General features: G+C 41.5%; 1 protein-coding gene, 1 non-coding gene and 1 pseudogene across 12 annotated transcripts in view; 1 reads left to right on the top strand and 2 right to left on the bottom strand.

The window, feature by feature from the left end:
* DISC1 (DISC1 scaffold protein) overlaps nucleotides 1–18755 on the bottom strand; it is a 403406-nt gene that overhangs the window by 345204 nt on the left and 39447 nt on the right. The gene's annotated exons all lie outside the window — the stretch shown is intronic.
* Nucleotides 11484–11594, bottom strand: LOC112615128. Its single transcript, XR_003117290.1, has one exon. It is a non-coding gene; the product is annotated as a U5 spliceosomal RNA (small nuclear RNA).
* On the top strand, nucleotides 12586–12686 carry LOC112615678 (annotated as a pseudogene).

Raw genomic sequence — 18755 nt, 5'->3', positions numbered from 1 at the left:
AAGTGCCTCTTGCCTCCTGCCATGCTTTTGAGGCCTCCCCAGCCACGTGGAACTGTAAGTCCAATTAAGCCTCTTTTTCTTCCCAGTCTTGGGCATATCTTCATCAGCAGCATGAAAACTAACTAATACAAAATGTATACAAATATAAATCCAAATGTGTATATGTCTATACACAACTATACGTATGAACTATTTATAAACACGTATACACAAAGAGAAAGGTAGATATAGATATGAAGATGGAGCGAGAGAGAGGGAGAGTTCTATGCAAGTGAAGCAGTCCTTCCCACTCCCTTTCAAAATCTGCCAACCGAGCAGGTCAATCAAGGAATCGCCACAGAATCTTGCACTGGGCTTGCTGCCATCACATTCACCAACAGATACCATCCATCTCTTTGCAAGGTAGATTGTTTTCCTAGGCATGATTATTCACCAGCTGCTCTTTCTTGGAGAAGCGAACCACTCTACCCTGTTGGGGCATTTCAGTCATCTGGAAAGCTGAGTGGACTGCAGGTACAGATGCCAACAGGTCTGAAGGCCACCAGGAGTTCCACCAGAGGCAAAGCTCTGTCGCTGTTTTTCCTGTCAGCCTCCTCATCACCCAAAGGCTAGAGGTTTGACGCCCAGGTGGCATTCCCACAGGCACGACTTCCTTACAACAGCCTCACAGTCGGAAGGGATGAATCCCACACTGAACTGGCTTTTTATTTAATTGTCTACAGTCTCAGCCCAGAATAACTGAAACTGGAATTACTGTTCTGCTTGGAACAGTCTTTCAGCACAGGAGACAGGTATGTGCTAAAAGTATAAACAAAAGCAAAAGAATGATAAACCAGTCTTAACAGCGAACAGGACGTGATGTGCAAGGGACCTCCAGGGCAATGTTCCATGTTTAAGCCTGCTGGTATTTACACAGGTGCCTACTGTATTATTCTCAAACAATACATAGGAAAAAATTCATGCAATTATGAAGTAATTCAAGGGTAACGTTCCATTTCTTAAGTGGTGGTTACACAGGTACTGATTGTATTATTTTCAAACAGCACATATAAAACCTATGTGTAATTATATATTAAACACATAATTATATATAAATACAATTTTCATAACTGTGAAATATTTGATAATACTTTTTCAATTTGGGTGCATATATGCCCCTGTAGTCCCAGCTACTCAGGAGACTGAGCCGGGAGGATCACTTGAGCCCAGGAGTTCAAGGCTGCAATGAGCTATGATTTCTCCTATGAATAGCCACTGCACTCCAGCCTGGGCAACTTAGCAAGACCCCGCCTCTAAAAATTAATTATTAATTTTTCAAAGTTATGGTCCCTGTCCTCAACAGAGCTCATGGCTCCCTGGGGAAGACAGACATGTCAACAAGCAGATGCAGACCAGGCTGTGAGCAACTCCACTGCAGGAGGCCAGGAAATCGAACTGGAAGGCTGAGCCTTCCCAAGCCAAAAAGGAGGGTGAGGTCATTGCCGGTGGAGGGAACAGCAAGCACAGTGTGAAAGGCAGCGTTGAGTGCAGCCAGCTTGAAGAAGTTCAGAACCACTGGGACTTGCGTACAGACAGCGTGGCAGCTGTGGAGGATGAGGCAGACGACGGGATGAGAACAGGCCCAGGGTGGCTTACAGGTGGGGACCCAGAGGACAGGGCCAAGGCAGGACCTGGCCACAGGGAAGAGAGCTGGAAACACATGCCATGCAAGTGGGAAAGCCAGGAGGGTCAAATGAGGTCCCCTAAGAAGGCAAATCCTGAAAGAAGAAGAGGGCTTGCAAAAAAAAAAAAAAAAAATGACCAGAAATCACCCAAGGAAACCACACTGGGATTCCAGGAGGGATTGGTCACAGAGGGGTTGGTCACAGAATACAGGCAAATTACATGCATCCCAGATGTGCCCAGGAGGATAGCTTGATCCCGGGAAGGCAAGGCGGCAGTGAGCCACAGTCATGCCATTGCACTCCAGCCTGGGCAACAGAGCAACACTCTGTCTCAAAAAAAAAAAAAAAAATCATGGCGGCATCTTTTAAAAATTCTGAGGTCCAGATCACAACCAAGACTGATGAAATTACAACATCGAGGGATGGGCAGGAGAACCGCTTGAACCCAGGAGGCGGAGGTTGTAGTGAGTCAAGATCGTGCCATTGCATTCCAGCCTGGGCAACAAGAGTGAAACTCTTTCTCAAAAGAAAAATAGAAATTTCATAGACCCAGCTAGGAAACCTAGGAGGGTAGAGGAGAGGTCTCTTCCCCTCCATTGCCATTCAATAACTAGAGTTATTTTCAATTCATAAATAAAGATGAGGCAAAGGCACTGGACCTGACCACCAGGGAGGTGGAGTTCAAGGCCAAGGTAAACCAGGGCAGCCTCAGCTCTGACCACAAGCTTTTTTTTGTACTGCTGAAGTTCTCTGGGGGAACAACATGATCTACACACACACACACACACACACACACACACACACAAGAGCCCAGCACGGGATCACAAAGACACTCGATCTATGTTCTCCATTGACCAATACAGTCTCAACTCTCTGATCCAATTTTTCTTTCCTTGTTATGTCTGGATCTCTCTTTCCCAACCAAAGCAGGTGGTTGAGGAAATCAGTAGCAAAAGATTCATAAACCAAGTGGAAGGGTATGCTTTGAAATGCATCAAGCAGCCTCTCTCCACTGTGCTATTAATTCTCCTAAACAATTGTCTTTTTCTTTTAGTGTAAAGTACTACTCCAAAATCTGATCGCCATCTGAGCCCTAGCCCTCCTTAAGAGTGCTGCTAGCTACAGATGGGTGTCTCTAATGAATTTTTTAACTGCTGCCCTAATAAAATATGGATGAACCAGAAGGAGCCCTCTGTGTAGCTGTTATTTCAAAACAACTAAACAACTTTAAGTTTCTGCTCTTATTTTTTGCAGCAAAGAGCTGCAAACTCTCCTATCCACCCTAGCAAAAGATAGCTTCTTTCATGCTTGTCCATCTGTAAAGTTCACAGTTACCTTTTTAATGCCATATTTTATGCATGGGCTTATTTTCATGGCTTTCTAAATGCCCCATTTTGCATGCCAACTTTGACATGTATTTATTTTTAAATGATCCCAAATTTTCAGTATTTCACACAGAAACAGCACCCTGGAAGCTGGAGTATCTTTTAAGTAAGTTCTTACCTTGTGCTAAATGTTTATAATACTCAGAATGTAAGCCCACATCAAAGCTTTGTGCCACTTTAAATGCCTGACCTTAAAAATAAAACCATTATAAAATTGCAAATGTTCTGCTCTATGGTCTTACTAAAAAACAAGGGGATATTCAGTAATTTTTTTCCACATGTTAGTATTGGAATGTAGTGCACTGGTGTGAGGAAAAAAAAAAACCAACATAACACGACTCCTATGTTATAGTGATCCACACTCTCAACAAGCCGATGTTACAACGACCTGCTGCTATATGCACGGGGGCAGGTGCTGAGCGTGACCTGTAACTTACCTGGGTCTGAGATATAAGAAAACATTTATAATAGAATACAGTTGTCTTTTATCTATACTTGAGGACCCTTCTTTTATAAAATTTCTCTAGCCTTATTTCATATAGAGACACTATATATAGTTTCCAAGTTTTTTTTTTTTGGTTTTTTTTTTTTTGGTTTTTTTTTTTTTTGACAGAGTCTCACTCTGGTGCCCAGGCTGGAGTGCAGTGGCACGATCTCGGCTCACTGCAGCCTCCACCCCCCGGGTTCAAGCAATTCTCCTGACCCAGCCTCCCAAGTAGCTGGGATTACAGGCATGCACCACCATGCCTGGCTAATTTTTGTATTTTTAGTAGAGGCGGGGTTTCCCCATGTTGGCCAGGCTGGTCTCAAACTCCTGACCTTAGGTAATCTACCTGCCTCGGCCTCCCAAAGTACTGGGATTGCAGGCATGAACCACTGCACCCGGCCTTGCAAGTTTTAAGAGGCCATGACTACATACAGAAAGCTCAATTCTGTCTGATGAATTCAAACAGCATTAGCATTTGGAGTTGATGATAACTAGACAGGGGCTGGACTGAAGTTAACCTTTGTGCTGCCTACAAATAAAGAGGCTGTTTAAACCAATTAATACCTTATGGAAGACGACAGTGGGAAAACTTAGGATGTTTAAGAGAGCAAACTGTTTTCAAGCACTCATTTACATTCAAACGTGCACAGTAATTACAAAGAATTCTTGCCTCTTCGTGCCTCTGTAATGCCTCTCCACTACAGAATCATCTTGAACAAAGCAATACATTTTACTGTTAAGAGTAAGTCTCCGGGGATGCTTTAATGCTTAAATATCTGAAGTGTGCTTTAGTTATAACAATGTTTTCTCATTGTGGAAAGCAACTAAACATTTTTATTAAATGCCTCTTAAAAGCTTTAGTATCCAAAGTGGCATATTTTATGATTTTTAAATTATTAAAATGAGGCGCTACTGTCTCTACCAATCACTCCTCTCTGATAGATACCACTTAAACTCTCAGATCAGGGCCATCTGCCAAAGGAGGCAGGAAGCGGAGGTGCTGGCTGCTCCCCTGAGGGCTGGGATTCAGAATATGGCAATGAGCTGCTCTTAGATATCTCAGCCAGGCACAGACCAGCATGGAGCTAGGCGCCCGCCCAGTCGGAAACCAAGCAATAGAAAATCACTCATGCAGTCCAAGGCAGTGCTTGCCAGGGAAGTGAGTGTCCCTCAGGGACTGAGAGTCAAAGGCATCAAAGACGGGGAACCTCCCAACAGGCACAAACTGGCCAGGAAGCTGTGACATTGCCTGGCTCCTAGAATTCAAGTCACCTGTGTGAACCGATCCTCACAATCAGCTATGCATTAGAAAAGAAAACAAATGGCAGCACCCCAGGAATGACAAGACTATTAAGAGACAGAGCAACATGACCAGCCTGGTGGCTCACACCTGTACTGCCAGCACTTTGGAGGCCGAGGCGGGCGGATCACGAGGTCAGGAGATCGAGATCATCCTGGCTAACACGGTGAAACCGCGTCTCTACTAAAAACACAAAAAATTAGCCAGCCATGGTGGCGGGCGCCTGTAGTCCCAGCTATTTGGGAGGCTGAGGCAGGAGAATGACGTGAACCCGGGAGGCAGAGGTTGCAGTGAGCCGAGATCACGCCACTGTACTCCAGCCTGGGCAACAGAGTGAGACTCCATCTCAAGAGAAAAAAAAAAAAGAGAGAGAGAAACAGAGCAATGTAGTCAAGAGAGTTCTGAAGTTAGACTGGGCTTAAGCCTATCTCTACCCCTCTTTGACTTGCCCAAGTATAACTTCACCATGCCTGTTTTCTCACCTGGGGAAAGTTCATTTTAGTATCTTCCATGCATGGTAGTTGGAAAGATTGGAGAACATGAACTCATGCTCCCCTAGAGAGCCTGTGCCCTGAGGCACTTGTCCACACTGCCTTCTCTCAGTCTATAGATGATCTTATGGCCGCTAATGTCAACCATAATAGTTGAAGCAAATGTCTCCACTACACGGAGCTGCCCACCTGCCCACCAGACAGAAGAGTTCCTGTTGCTTCTCACCATGCGTCCCTGGGTTCTGCTGGGTATAAATAACATATTCGTCCTCTTTGACCTCCTGTGTACAATTCCATGCTGACCATCCCCCTCTGATAGCAGTCTTTCTTCAGACACGACCAATACTATGTATTAGATGTCAATTTTTTTATTTATGATCTCATTCCAGTCTTGCCTTCCTGAGATTACACTGCAGTCACTTTGGAGAATAGGATGTTTACAGACATGCCCTGAGTTACTTCTGTAGATGACTAATCTCATCATTATGTATGAGGTTTACCAGTTTAACATTCACGGAGAGGGTCTTACAGCAAGCAAATCAAAGTGTTGTTTTTTTGATTGTTGTTTTTTTTTTCTTTGAGACAGAGTCTTGCTCTTGTTGCCCAGGCTGGAGTGCAATGGCACGCTCTCGGCTCAACCTCCACCTCCCAGGTTCAAGCAATCCTCCTGTCTCAGCCTCCCAAGTAGCTGGGATTACAGTCATGTGCCACCACGTCTGGCTAATTTTTGTATTATTAGTAGAGATAGGGTTTCGCCATGTTGGTCAGGCTGGTCTCGAACTCCTGATCTTAGGTGATCCGCCTGCCTCGGCCTCCCAAAGTGCTGGGATTACAGGCATGAGCCACCGCACCTGGTACAAAGTGTTGGATTTTAATTCGGTCCGTTCCCATCTGGGCGATCCTTAACAAGTTACTTAGCCTGTCCAGGTCTCAGTTTGCTCATCTGTTAAATGGGGATAATCCTATACCCTGAAAGGCTGTTGTAAGAATACAATAAAATCATGAAATGTGTGTTCTTTAAAAAACGCATTTTGAATTTGTGCCAGGTGACGTTAAATGCTCCATAAATTTTAGTTTCTTTCCCCAAGTTGTTCTGAGCACCTGAAGTCATTCCTTTATTCCGATAACATTTTGGAATTTTCCAGCACAGTCTTTAAAAAGAGAGAAGAGCTATGAATTTTCTCCCTTTTTCCTTCTTTGTGGGAGGAAAATCTGTTCATCAGTTAAAGTAATATTATTCAACGGTCCACTTCAGACTTAGGTTTTTGGGGGTTTTGTTTTGTTTAGCTTTTCTGTTTTATCTTCCTAAGAGAGTAAAACGCAGTAAAGAGAAAATAAATGGGTGTGGGTGAATAGAAAAACAGAGAAGTCAGTAGAAGTTTACAAACTATCAGGAAAATATCATCTAAGCTGTAGGCAACTTTTGACAAGTATAAGAAACTCATGAAAATTTTAATAGATCTGTATTTTACCCTAGAGTTACAGAAACCTTCCAAATGTGTGGCCGTGACCAGACACTACTCTAACAATCTCTCCTTTTCCTTAAGGGAGAGGTTAAAGGGAAAAATGACATTTCACACACTCTAAACACTCAAAATCAGTTTTTCCCCTCCCTCTTTGTTTACCTTCTCAGTCTCTGGGCTAGCTTTCTAACCCCTGGCAACATCCAAAGGCCTATTTCTTTTTTAAAAGGGTCTGTAATAGCTAAAACAAACTAGATAAGTCTGTTTTTCTCTAGAATTAGCTTTAAAACTGGAGCTAGCTCTTGCTGAGGGAATAGAGCTTTCTTGGTACACAGTTTATTTTGAAATAAATGAAGCAATCCTGGATAATAAATTGGCTTTAATTCACTTATTGCACTGAAGGAATGTGAAAATGAGATTGGTAAATTGCTACACTGGTCTTTGAGGAATTTGGGAGAATAGGAGACATGTCAACACACTAGAAAGACAAATATCAAATTTATTTTATTTAAACAGGAAATAAGAAATGGGGAAAAGACAATAGTATTTCTTAAGAACTCTACTGTGGGTCAGGCATGGTAAACCATGGGAGAGGTAGAGGTCATAAATGTCTGGATTTTACCAAAAGGATTTAAGACGCGGCCTCTCCTGATTTCCACGTGTGGAAGTGGAGGCTGGAGACACAGAACAGTGGGAAAGGTAGATGGATTCGTAGCTGGGGAAAAACAGTTTCAGGCCAAATGGCTCTAAATCCTAAATGGTCACAGGGAAGGCCCCACAGGGCTCTTTCCTTTGACCTGTCCTCTTCAACATAACGGATGACAGCATCAGGACCTAAAAATGTTCCAAAGGATTGAGACTAATATGCCACTGTTATATATCAAGACAAAGTAAAAATAATTTAACTAAACAGAGAGAAAGGAGTACAATATACCAGCAGACGCTGGGCACGGTGGCCCACGCCTATAATCCCAGCACTTTGGGAGGCCAAGGCGGGTGGGTGGATCACTAGGACAGGAGTTCGAGACCAGCCTGACCAACATGGTGAAACCCCGTCTCTACTAAAAATACAAAAATTAGCTGGGTGTGGAGGCACATGCCTATAATCCCAGCTACTTGGGAGGCTGAGGCAGGAGAATCATTTTAACCCAGGAAGCAGAGGTTGCAGTGAGCCAAGATTGTGCCATTGCATCCAGCCTGGACAACTGGGGGGACTCCGTCTCAAAAAAAAAAAAAAGAAAGAAAGAAAAAAAAACCAAATACAATATACCAGCAGACTAGAGCTATTTGGAACAGAAAAATCGAGCTCATGGAGGAAAAGATGTCACACATTGGACAAGGAAGTAAGAAGGATCTTGAAGACAAGAGAAGACAAAGACAGAGAAAGCCCTCACCCAGAGAGCTGCCAAGGGATGAAGGCAATGGCGCACACGGGCCTCTGTGGCTGTCCCTCACGGCAGTATCTTTAAGGATGTGGCCCAGTTGTACACTGGTACCTTCTAGGGTCTCTCAGCCACCTCAAGAGACCTACTAGCCCAGGAAATTTTGAGAGTAAATGTACATGTATGAGAGAGAAATATACAAATAGCATCTCTATCTGATGATAAGGTGAACTATTTTCTTAGGGTCAGAAATCCACTTCCAACCAGTTCACAATAGATCCTCCTTCCTGCCTAGATCTTTGTCTCTGAGATTGAGTGTTAACAACCACAAAGGCAACAGAGCTAAGCCACGCTAAAATGTGCAATAGGGTAGGGGTGGGGAAGAGGCGGGGAGAGAAACCCCAGGACCCAGCGATCATCTCAAAGCAAAAAGATGTGTCATTTTAGCGGGTCCACCAAGAGAGTGCGACACTTTGTGGGCAGGAGTAGCCTAAGGACCAATAAGCAGGACACATACGGATGCCTCTGAATCTGTATAAAGCCCCCACCAGGTGTGTAAGAGTATCGATGGTGTCAGCTTTTTCATTATCAATAACATCTTTTAAAGAGATATTTTCTTTTTACACACTTACTGTTGGAAGTCCCTCATCAGCTTTGTTTTAAATCCACCAATTCAGAGATTATGCCTGTGGGCACATTTTCTTTTTTTTTATTTTTTTTTTTTTTTGAGACGGAGTCTCGCTCTGTCGCCCAGGCTGGAGTGCAGTGGCCGGATCTCAGCTCACTGCAAGCTCTGCCTCCCGGGTTTACGCCATTCTCCTGCCTCAGCCTCCCGAGTAGCTGGGACTACAGGCGCCTGCCACCTCGCCCGGCTAATTTTTTGTATTTTTTAGTAGAGACGGGGTTTCACCGTGTTAGCCAGGATGGTCTCGATCTCCTGACCTCGTGATCCGCCCGTCTCGGCCTCCCAAAGTGCTGGGATTACAGGCTTGAGCCACCGCGCCCGGCAGGCACATTTTCAATTACACCACTAATCTTGGGAAAGGACCAGACAGGATTAAAATCCTTCCCAGCCTCCAAAAGAGCCCCAGTGACAGCAAAGGTAAGCCTGGGCGGGGGTAGGAATGGGGTGAAAACAAAGGGACATCTGGAACACTACACAAATCCTCGCCTCTTCTGGGTGAGTTTCAAGGTTATTTGGGGAATTTTTTTCTGTCATCAGGCTGTGTCGTTATATTGGCTATAAGTTCATTTAACTTTGCTCTTAGGCAGAACTACATACACATGGCCATGAAGGCCATATAAAGCTGCTTTTCTTACAGTTTCCTACAATGCTTAACGTAACATATACAGGTACTCTGTGTAACCAACAAGTGCTTCAGTGTACTGCAGAGGGCTGCTCTGATGATGTCTGAGATCACCGAGCTGAGGCTGCACACCCAGGTCACACCTAGCCTGGTGATGAGACAAAAAGAAAATCAGTTGTTTCTCTGCACTTCATATTTTCTTTGTGTTTAAATTAGACAGGACGTTAGAAAATACACGGTAAACTCCAAAGTGCCATAGAAATGAAATGTTTTACTATTGCTGCTTTCTACAGTTGATAACATGGTCTTATCCCAATAGCTATGGATCAAATATTGTTATAGTACCAGCCCAGTGACTGCCCACGTTATTCAATTCCCATTACTCTTCCTCCCAAAATTACAAAGCTTTAAAATGGTACATATAACAGATGTGACGTAGAAAAGAATCAGAGAGGGATTGGGAAAAAAAATTAAAAACTAGCTTGACAAATCTGACATAATCTTAAGCAATCATAAATTCACTGAGCACGTACTAAGTGCCAGACATATTCTAAGCTCTTAACACATTTTATGTCAATTAATTCTTGCAAAACTGAATGAGGTAATGATCATTATCACCTTATTTTTAAGGTAAGATCACTGAGGTTTATAGGAAATAAGTAACACAGCTGGTTAGTGCTAGCTCCAGGACTAGATCCCAGGAAGTCTGGCCTCAGTCCTACCCTATTCTGCACACAATGGGCACTGGCTTTTTATGCGAGAGTCTGGGATAAATGCACATGTCTTAGTGATTGAGAAATGGAGGAGAAAAGTTTATTGACAATGCACCCTATGATCACTTCAAAGACACCTACTTTGTACCCAGCAGGGTTATAAGCATTATACAAACATAATTCATTTCATCTCACAGCAGTGCTATTACTAACCCCCTTCTACAAATGAGGAAAACTGAGGAATCAAGAGGTTAAGTAGCTTGCCCAACCTCACATGGCTAGCAACTGGAAATTTTAAATTAAAACCCAGGCAGTTTTCTCCATAACTATGCTCTGAACACTATATTGCTTCTTAAAACCATGAGAATAGCTGCCAAATACTGTAAAATATGGATAAATTTAATGGCAGACACTAAAACCAATACAACCTTCTCCAGTTCTTAAGGAGTGTTTTTGTAAGGTCCTTTACTCAGGAGAATGGAGAGTTCAAGCATGTGTCGGGCTGGGGAGAAGATAGCAGCTATTGGCCAACTATTAATCTGAGCTGTGGTAATGTTATTTTTTTTATGATAATCTAGGAAGATTTGCCATAGGCCAGCTGATGCCTGCCTGGGTGTTCTGCTCAGTTCGTTCATAATATGAAGTCATCTCAGAAGCAGCAAGAGGTACAGTAACAGCTGAAAATAGAGTCAATGGCATGGAATATCAACTTGAGAAAATAGCAAAATGCAAAGGAAAAGGTAAAGAAAAATAATGAAAGGGAAGATGATATATACACAAGGCAAACAAAAATATGGAAAATTAGTGTCCCTTGAGAAGAAAAAATAAATAGGAAATCAAACTAAACCTACAAAGAAAAGATCACACAGCTCCCAAAAAACAAATTGAAATATTATGACCAACACCAAGATGTCCTGGTAAAATCACTGAAATCCAAAGAAAAAAAGAATGAATCCTGACTGGTCCTCCGAGAAAACTCAAGTCATGTACAAAGGGCAACATTAAAGCTGGCTTCCAAGGCAATATTCAACACCAAGTAACACTCTCTATACGGTTTGGATGGAAGCGGGGAGCAGGGTGTACTCAAGAATTTTATACCCAGCCAGGTTGCCAGACATTATAAAGACAATAAAAATAATTTAACATGCATAGATTTGGATACTATAACAGCCATAGGCTTTCTTGATAAAAACCTATGGATGGTGAAATCCCAACAAGCAAGCAATAAATCACGACAATGGACTTGGGAAAGGCAAGGCTCTTTTATGAAAGGACTACTGGAGAGTGCTGGATCCTTTTATAAAAAGCTGAAAAATTGGTTTAAGTCTCAGAGTTGTTCCTCTCCATGGAAATCTTTCATAAAAGGCACAAGATTTATATGATCTTAAGAGAAACCAGGATAAACACTGAACAGAATGTCAATGTTATAACAGAGACATAAAATAACAATATAACTAATGAAAAAACTAGTATTTGACATTTGTATAGCACTTCTTGGTTTACCAAAGCCTTTTCCATACAATACCTCATTTCAACCAGTTTTAGAGATGGGAGCCTTAAGGCTCAGAGAAGCAAGATGAAAAGGCACTCTCACAGACTTTTCAACCCAATCTTGACAGTCTTTACACATGCACCGCTGTTGCATAAATTTGGCTTATAACCCCTATTTTATTTTTGGGTTTTTTTTTTTTTTTTTTTGAGACGGAGTCTGGCTCAGTCGCCTAGGCTGGAATGCAGTGGCGCGATCTCGGCTCACTGCAAGCTCCGCCTCCCGGGTTCATGCCATTCTCCTGCCTCAGCCTCCTGAGTAGCTGGGACTACAGGCACCCACCACCGCGCCCGGCTAATTTTTTGTGTTTTTAGTAGAGATGGGGTTTCACCATTCACAGGATGGTCTCGATCTCCTGACCTTGTGATCCACCCGCCTTGGCCTCCCAAAGTGCTGGGACCACAGCCGTGAGCCACCGCGCCCAGCCGGGTTTTTTTTTTTAACTTTTAAGTTCAGAGGCACATTTATTTAAGTTTGGGGCACACAGGTAAACTTATGTCATGGAGGTTTGTTGTACAAATTATTTCATCACCCAGGTATGAAGCCTAGTACCCATTTAATTATTTTTCCTGGTCCTCTTCCTCCTTCAACTCTTCATTCTTCAATAGGCCCTATTGCCTGTGCATTGTTCCCCTCTACGTGCCCATGTGTTCTCACCATTTAGCTCCCACTAATAAGTGAGAACATGCAGTGTTTGGTTTTCTGTTCCTGCCTTAGTTTGCTAAGGATAATGGCCTCCAGCTCCATCCAGGTCCCTGTTGTGTTCTTTTTTATGACTGCATAGTATTCCATGGTGTATATGTACCACATTTTCTCTATCCAGTCTATCACTGATGGGCATTTAGATTGATTCGGCAGCACATATACTAAAATTGGAACGATACAGAGAAGATTAGCGTGGATGCTGCACAAGGACTCCATATCTTTGCTGTTGTGAATAGTGCTGCAATGAACATACACATGCATGTGTCTTTATAATAGGAAGATTTATATTCCTTTGGATATATGCCCAGTAATAGAATTGTTGGGGTCAAATGGTATTTCTATCACTAGGTCTTTGAGGAATCACCACACTGTCTTCCACAATGGCTGAACTAATTTACACTCCCGCCAACAGCGTATAAGGGTTTTTTTTCCTCCACAACCATGCCAGCATCTGTTATTTTTACTTTTTAATAATATCCATCTGACTAGTGTTAGATGGTATCTCATTGTGGTTTTGATTTGCACTTCTTTTATGATCAGTGATGTTGAGCTTTTTTCATATGATTGTTGTCTGCATGTATGTCTTCTTTTGAAAAGTGTCTGTTCATGTGTTTTGCCCACTTTTTAATGGGGTTGTTTAGTTTTTTTCTTGTAAATTTGTTTAAGTTCCCTATAGATGCTAGATATTAGACCTTCGTTGGATGCATAGTGGGTAAGAAATTTTCTCCCATTCTATACATTGCCTGTTTATTTTGTTGTTAGTTTTTTCTGCTGTGCAAAAGCTCTTAAGTTTAATTAGATCCTATTTGTCAATTTTTGCTTTTGTTGCAATTGCTTTGGCATCTTCATCATGAAATCTTGGCCCATGCCCATGTCCTGAATAGTACTGCCTTGGTTATCTTCCAGAGTTTTTATAGTTTTGATAACTCCTATTTTGTACACCAACATAAAGACACCTAAGGACTTATGTGTTCTCCTAACAATTCCCAGGCATCCCCCTCACTGCAATTCTTCCAAGTTATCCCTGTTAACTCTCCTTTGCTCCCTGACTTCCCCTTCTCAACCAACTTGAGGAACTGCTCTCTGATATCAGAACAAGGCCTCCTTCTATAAAAATGATGAACAAGGAGCTCCCTCAAAAGAAAAACTGATAGACTCGAGTTACCATTGTGGGAAGACATCAAATAAGGAACATGTGAAGAAACTGGAAGTGTGAGGCCCAAAGAAGGAAAGGCTGAAGAGACACATGAGCGCTGACTTCAGATATGTCAAAGACTGCCATGGGAAATGGCAAATTGTGTGTTGTCTGTCACAGTGGGCAGTGATCTGATCCATGGCCCATCTCTCAAGCTCCCTGGAAAGCCATGTCCCAAACACCAGCCAGTCTCAAACCACTTCATGGTGCTTGTCAATTTAAAAGATACTTTTATTCTTTTTTGGTATCACTATTATCACTGGGATATGAAAATCACTCACCATAATTAGAAGATAACCATACAAATAAAGACAATGACAATAAAACAGCTTTTTGCTGTTGGCCAAAGATTTTGGGACAGAAGTCTGCTGAGCTCTGTCTTTATTACAAAGGGAAATGAGTGTTAGAGAAGGTTAAAGATGCACTAGCAGCAAATTGAGACTTTTGCCTTAGCAGGAGAGTGTGAGTCAATGGTACCCCACGCCATGTCCTTGTGACTCTGAAAATCATCTCTTGGACCACTGTGTTGCACATCCCACACCTGGACAGGAATGGCTGCTGGAGGTGAAAAATGTTCGCAAGCGATCTGTAAAGTTATTCTAGTTTATAACCACAAGAAGGAAGACAAGAGTTCAACAGGAAAACCCATGTTATAATATATAAAGTTTAAGCTAATAAGTACGGTCTGCTGTACTATACAGCATAATGCCTATAGCTAACAAACACGGCATTGTATACTTAAAATTTGCCTAGGGTAGATTTTATGTTATATGCTTTTACCAAAAACAATTAATCATAGTAATAACAAAGAAGAAACTTTGGGAGTTGAGGGACCTGTTTAATGATTGGTTTCACAAGTGGGATTCACAGGTGATTTTCATAAACGTGTTGCAGTTATCCTGAAACTTATCAAGATGTATGCATTAAGTACGTACAGCTTTTCTTTCTTCTTTTCCTTTTTTTTTTTTGAGACAGAGTCTTGCTCTGTCGCCCAGGCTGGAGTGTAATAGTGCAATCTCGGCTCACTGCAACCTCCCCGTCCCAGGTTCAAGTAATTCTCCAGCCTGGGCCTCCCAAATAGCTGGTATTATAGGCACCCCCCCATCATGCCCGGCTAAGTATGTACAGCTTTTTTATGTCAATAAGACCTCAATAAAGTGGTTTTAAAAAAATAAGTAACATTGGCAACAATGGAAAAAGCATCTTTATAAATGCTAATGATACTTATATTTTTTAATGTCCTACAATTTACAAAGCACTTTCATTTACATCATTCCACCTAATCTGTTCAAAGTAATGACTATTCTGTCCTTGAGATAATTCAACAGAATCATCACTCAGGACAGATGATAGCCAAAGCCCTTTGCAACACCAGCAGTCTCAAAATGTGGGCTGCTTTACCACCTTGAATTTGAATTGCTAATTTTTAAAAGAAAGGGAATTTTAAATTAAAACTTTAACCTATGGTCAGTAAGAAGGCTGAATTGGATTTACTGAAGTAGAAAGCAATTTGATTTTAACTCAATGAAGATGAAGCACATCCAGGGGAAGTGAACACGGTAATCACTCTGGGTGTGTGTGTTAATATGACAACACATCATAGGAACGAAAGCACCGCCCTGCAGCTTATCAGGAACAGGAGGGCTCAGGAAAGATCATTGAAGGTAAGGAAGTATTTAAGCCCTGAGTCTGCAATTTAAAAAGAAGTAAACTCCAATGAAGTCAGACAGACTGTAAAGCTCAAGTGTGCAAATTAAACTTGTCTTCCTACCTCCCTTGGCAACCTTTGGACTGCCCCAGATTTATCCAAACTGAAAAGAATAAGACCTCTGTGGTCCTCTTGGGTACCTTAAAGTTAACGGAAATAATTTCACCAGTTCCTCCTTCTTTTAAGGGGTAGTAGATCCAAGCTGCTCTGTAAGGACTTCCTTCAGAATACAGGCTCTTGTCTGAAGGGCCAGGCTGTGCAAGGGGATCATAGCAGGGAGGCCAGCTGGTTTACCAGCTTTGAAGGTACCTTGTCTTAGCTACATTGTTTGACTATTCTCCTGAAAATGCATAAACACTTAAACACAAAGTCCAGGAAGCCCAGAGGGTTTGAGGCACTGCCATTTTTAACTGAAAGGGAAAGAACAAGGCCCTGTCTGAGAATTCCTAATCACCTCAGCAGCTTCCTCGTCTGCAGCCAGTCCTGACCTCTCCTCTCCAGACTCTGCAGGTTGCCAGTCCTTCTCGGAGCCCATTACGATGGGGTGAAGATGAACACCTTTTTCCTTCACTAAGAACCTTTTGTTGTATCCTTCAACCTGGCGAGGTCACAGATGTGTCTCGTATTGAAATGGCTGGGAGAGCCTATGCCATCTGAAGCGTATGTAGGGAGGGGTGGGCAGAGAGAAAGGGCAGCCACCTGGCCTGTCTCTATTTGCTTCTCTCAGCTTCTTTTGCATCATACCACTATTTGTTAAAAGATAACACTTCTATATAATGATAAATTAAAAAATGAGACTAGATATTTGCTAAGGGTTTCTTAGCAGACACTGATTGTCATATTTTATTTATGTGCCAGGGAGAAGTTCCCATGGCCCTTTAATTAGATTTGCTCTATAATTTGCCATATTTCTCTCAGAATTCCATCTGTCTCTTCTTATTATCCTAGTCTTTAAATCTTTCCCTGGAGAGATTAATTCAGTACTATGCTTTTCTTTTTTCTCTTTGAGACAAAAGCTACATGACACAAGATGGCAGACATTCTACAAGATACAAGAACAGCTCAAAATGGCTTTTGCTTTAATATGACATGAAAAGCTTGGGGTTGTAGTTATCAATAAACTCAACCTGAGTGAGCAGTGGATGTGATGTGGGTGCCAAAAAAATAAGCATTACCTTGGCTTGCACTGAAGAGATCTAGCATTTGGATTAAGGGAGGTAAAGACCTACTATTCCCTGTCCTACTAAGATTACATATGGACTATTCTTTTCCTTTATAAGCACTACCTTCTAAGAGAAAAGAGCCAGAAAGGCAATTAGTGTGGCATGGCCTTTAGTGGAAGTGAGAGTCCTCCCATACCCACAGAGGATGACGATGCAGCTGATGAAGTGCTGCTCTGAAACAATCTGGATGGTAGCAGTGGGAGGAAGAGATGCAAAGGCAAAGAGGAAACTTTGTAGAACTAGTTCAGAAATCATCATGAGGGAAAGGAAAACAGAAAACCTATTGTACCATTGGCCCTTGAACAACATGGGAATTAGGCATCAATCACCCGCACAGTTAAAATTCACTGTAACTTCTGACTCTTCAAAATCTTACCTACTAATAGGCTATTGTTGACCAGAAACCTTATTGATAACAGAAATGGTCAATTAACACATATTTTGTATGATATATGTATTATATTCTTAAAATTAAGGAAAGCTAGGGAAAAGAAAATATTATCAAGAAAATCATAAGGAAGAGAAAATGTATTTACCCTACTGTACTGTACTTATTGATACCGTAAGTTTACATTGTCTGCTTACAAACTGAATTATCTGTCTGAAATGGTGAGCAACCACAGTGCAGACCTCAATTTATAGTATATATCAAACAATTCAGCTTTTACTTGTAATGTCATGACTTTTCTCTGCTTTTTGGGAGCACTTCCAGCATCAGTAGTAGCACTTTGTATTAGTCCCGCCATGTCATTCAAAGTTTATAGTATTGCCCTAAACACAAAAAATATGTGAGAACTGAAAGAGATAAGTTTTATTGCAATATGCAATTTACTGGAGAGAGAAACTGCTCATGTGCAGACGGTTAGCATCACATGGCATTTTAAGTGGATACTTCCAACACGTGAGCTCACCACAATGGCAATGTAGCTGGCAATGCAGCAATTATTACAGTAGTACCTTATATATACAGTTAATTTTATGCAATTATGATTTAATAATGTATTTTATGTTGTTTCTATTTCTCTCCACTGCAAAGGACGCCATGTACAGTCTGTTTGCATATGTTTTGATACATTTTTACTTTTTAGAATAGATGTGTGCATTATTTTATGGTAGTAAATGATAAAATAGACTAGTATCTACATATATTTTATGCATTCATGACATACCTTTTTCTTAATTTTTTTTATATTTCTAGGATACATGGTCTGTCTGTGAGTTTTTTCAAGTTGCCACAAATCTCCAAAAATATTTCTAATATATTTACTGAAAAAAATTCATGTAGAAGTGGACTTTCACAGTTCAAACCCATGTTGTTCAAGGGTCAACTGCATTAGTCTCCTATTGCTGCCATAACAAATTACTATAAATTTAGTGGTTTCAAGCAACACAAATCTATTATTTTACAGTTCTGGAGGTCAAAGTGAGTCTCACTAGGCTAAAATGAAGGTGTCAGTGAACTCCTCGGCTTTGGTCCCTTTCTCCATTTTCAAAAGCAGTTGAGCATCTTCAAATCTCTCTCTGACTTTGACTCCTGCCTCCCTTTTTCCTTTATGAGCACCCTGTGATTAGACTGGGTTCACATGGATAGCAAAGATAGTCTCTCCATCTAAAGACCCTTAACTTAATCTCATCTGCAAAGTCCCTTTTTGTCATGCAAGGTAAAATATTCATAGGTTCCAGGATTGGGATGCAGACATCTTTGGGGAGTTATTATTCTGCCTACCACAACTATCATTAGATATGGGGGGATGTGGATAATGAAAGGCTTGAACTTAGATCTCAGGCAAGATTAAGTTCAAGGACTGATAGGTAAATATTGTAGATGTTTAAAATAAGCAGTGGAGTCGGGGAGATCTAGGTTCAAACCTTGATTCTTTCATGTGTGAGTTGGGTAATTTTGGCAAATTGCTTAATGTCTCTATCTCAGTTTCTTCATCTGAAAAACAGGGATAAGCATAGCTTCTCCTTAGACTGTTGTGATGGTCAAGCTAGATATACATAGATGGATGGATAGATAGATAGATAGATAGATAGATAGATAGATAGATAGATAGAGAGATAGAGAGATAGATAGATAAATAATAGATGTGGCATTAGCACATGAAACTGAAGCTCACAAAATTAAACAGTTTGGCCATATCTGTCTAACTTAATACCTATGATGCTTCTATTAGCTAATC

Source organism: Theropithecus gelada, chromosome 1 (genome assembly GCF_003255815.1).
Source record: "Theropithecus gelada isolate Dixy chromosome 1, Tgel_1.0, whole genome shotgun sequence".
In the NCBI taxonomy this organism is placed as follows: Eukaryota; Metazoa; Chordata; class Mammalia; order Primates; family Cercopithecidae; genus Theropithecus; species Theropithecus gelada.
The sequence above is the reverse complement of the archived record's forward strand: the minus strand, read 5'-3'. Positions and strand labels throughout refer to the sequence as shown.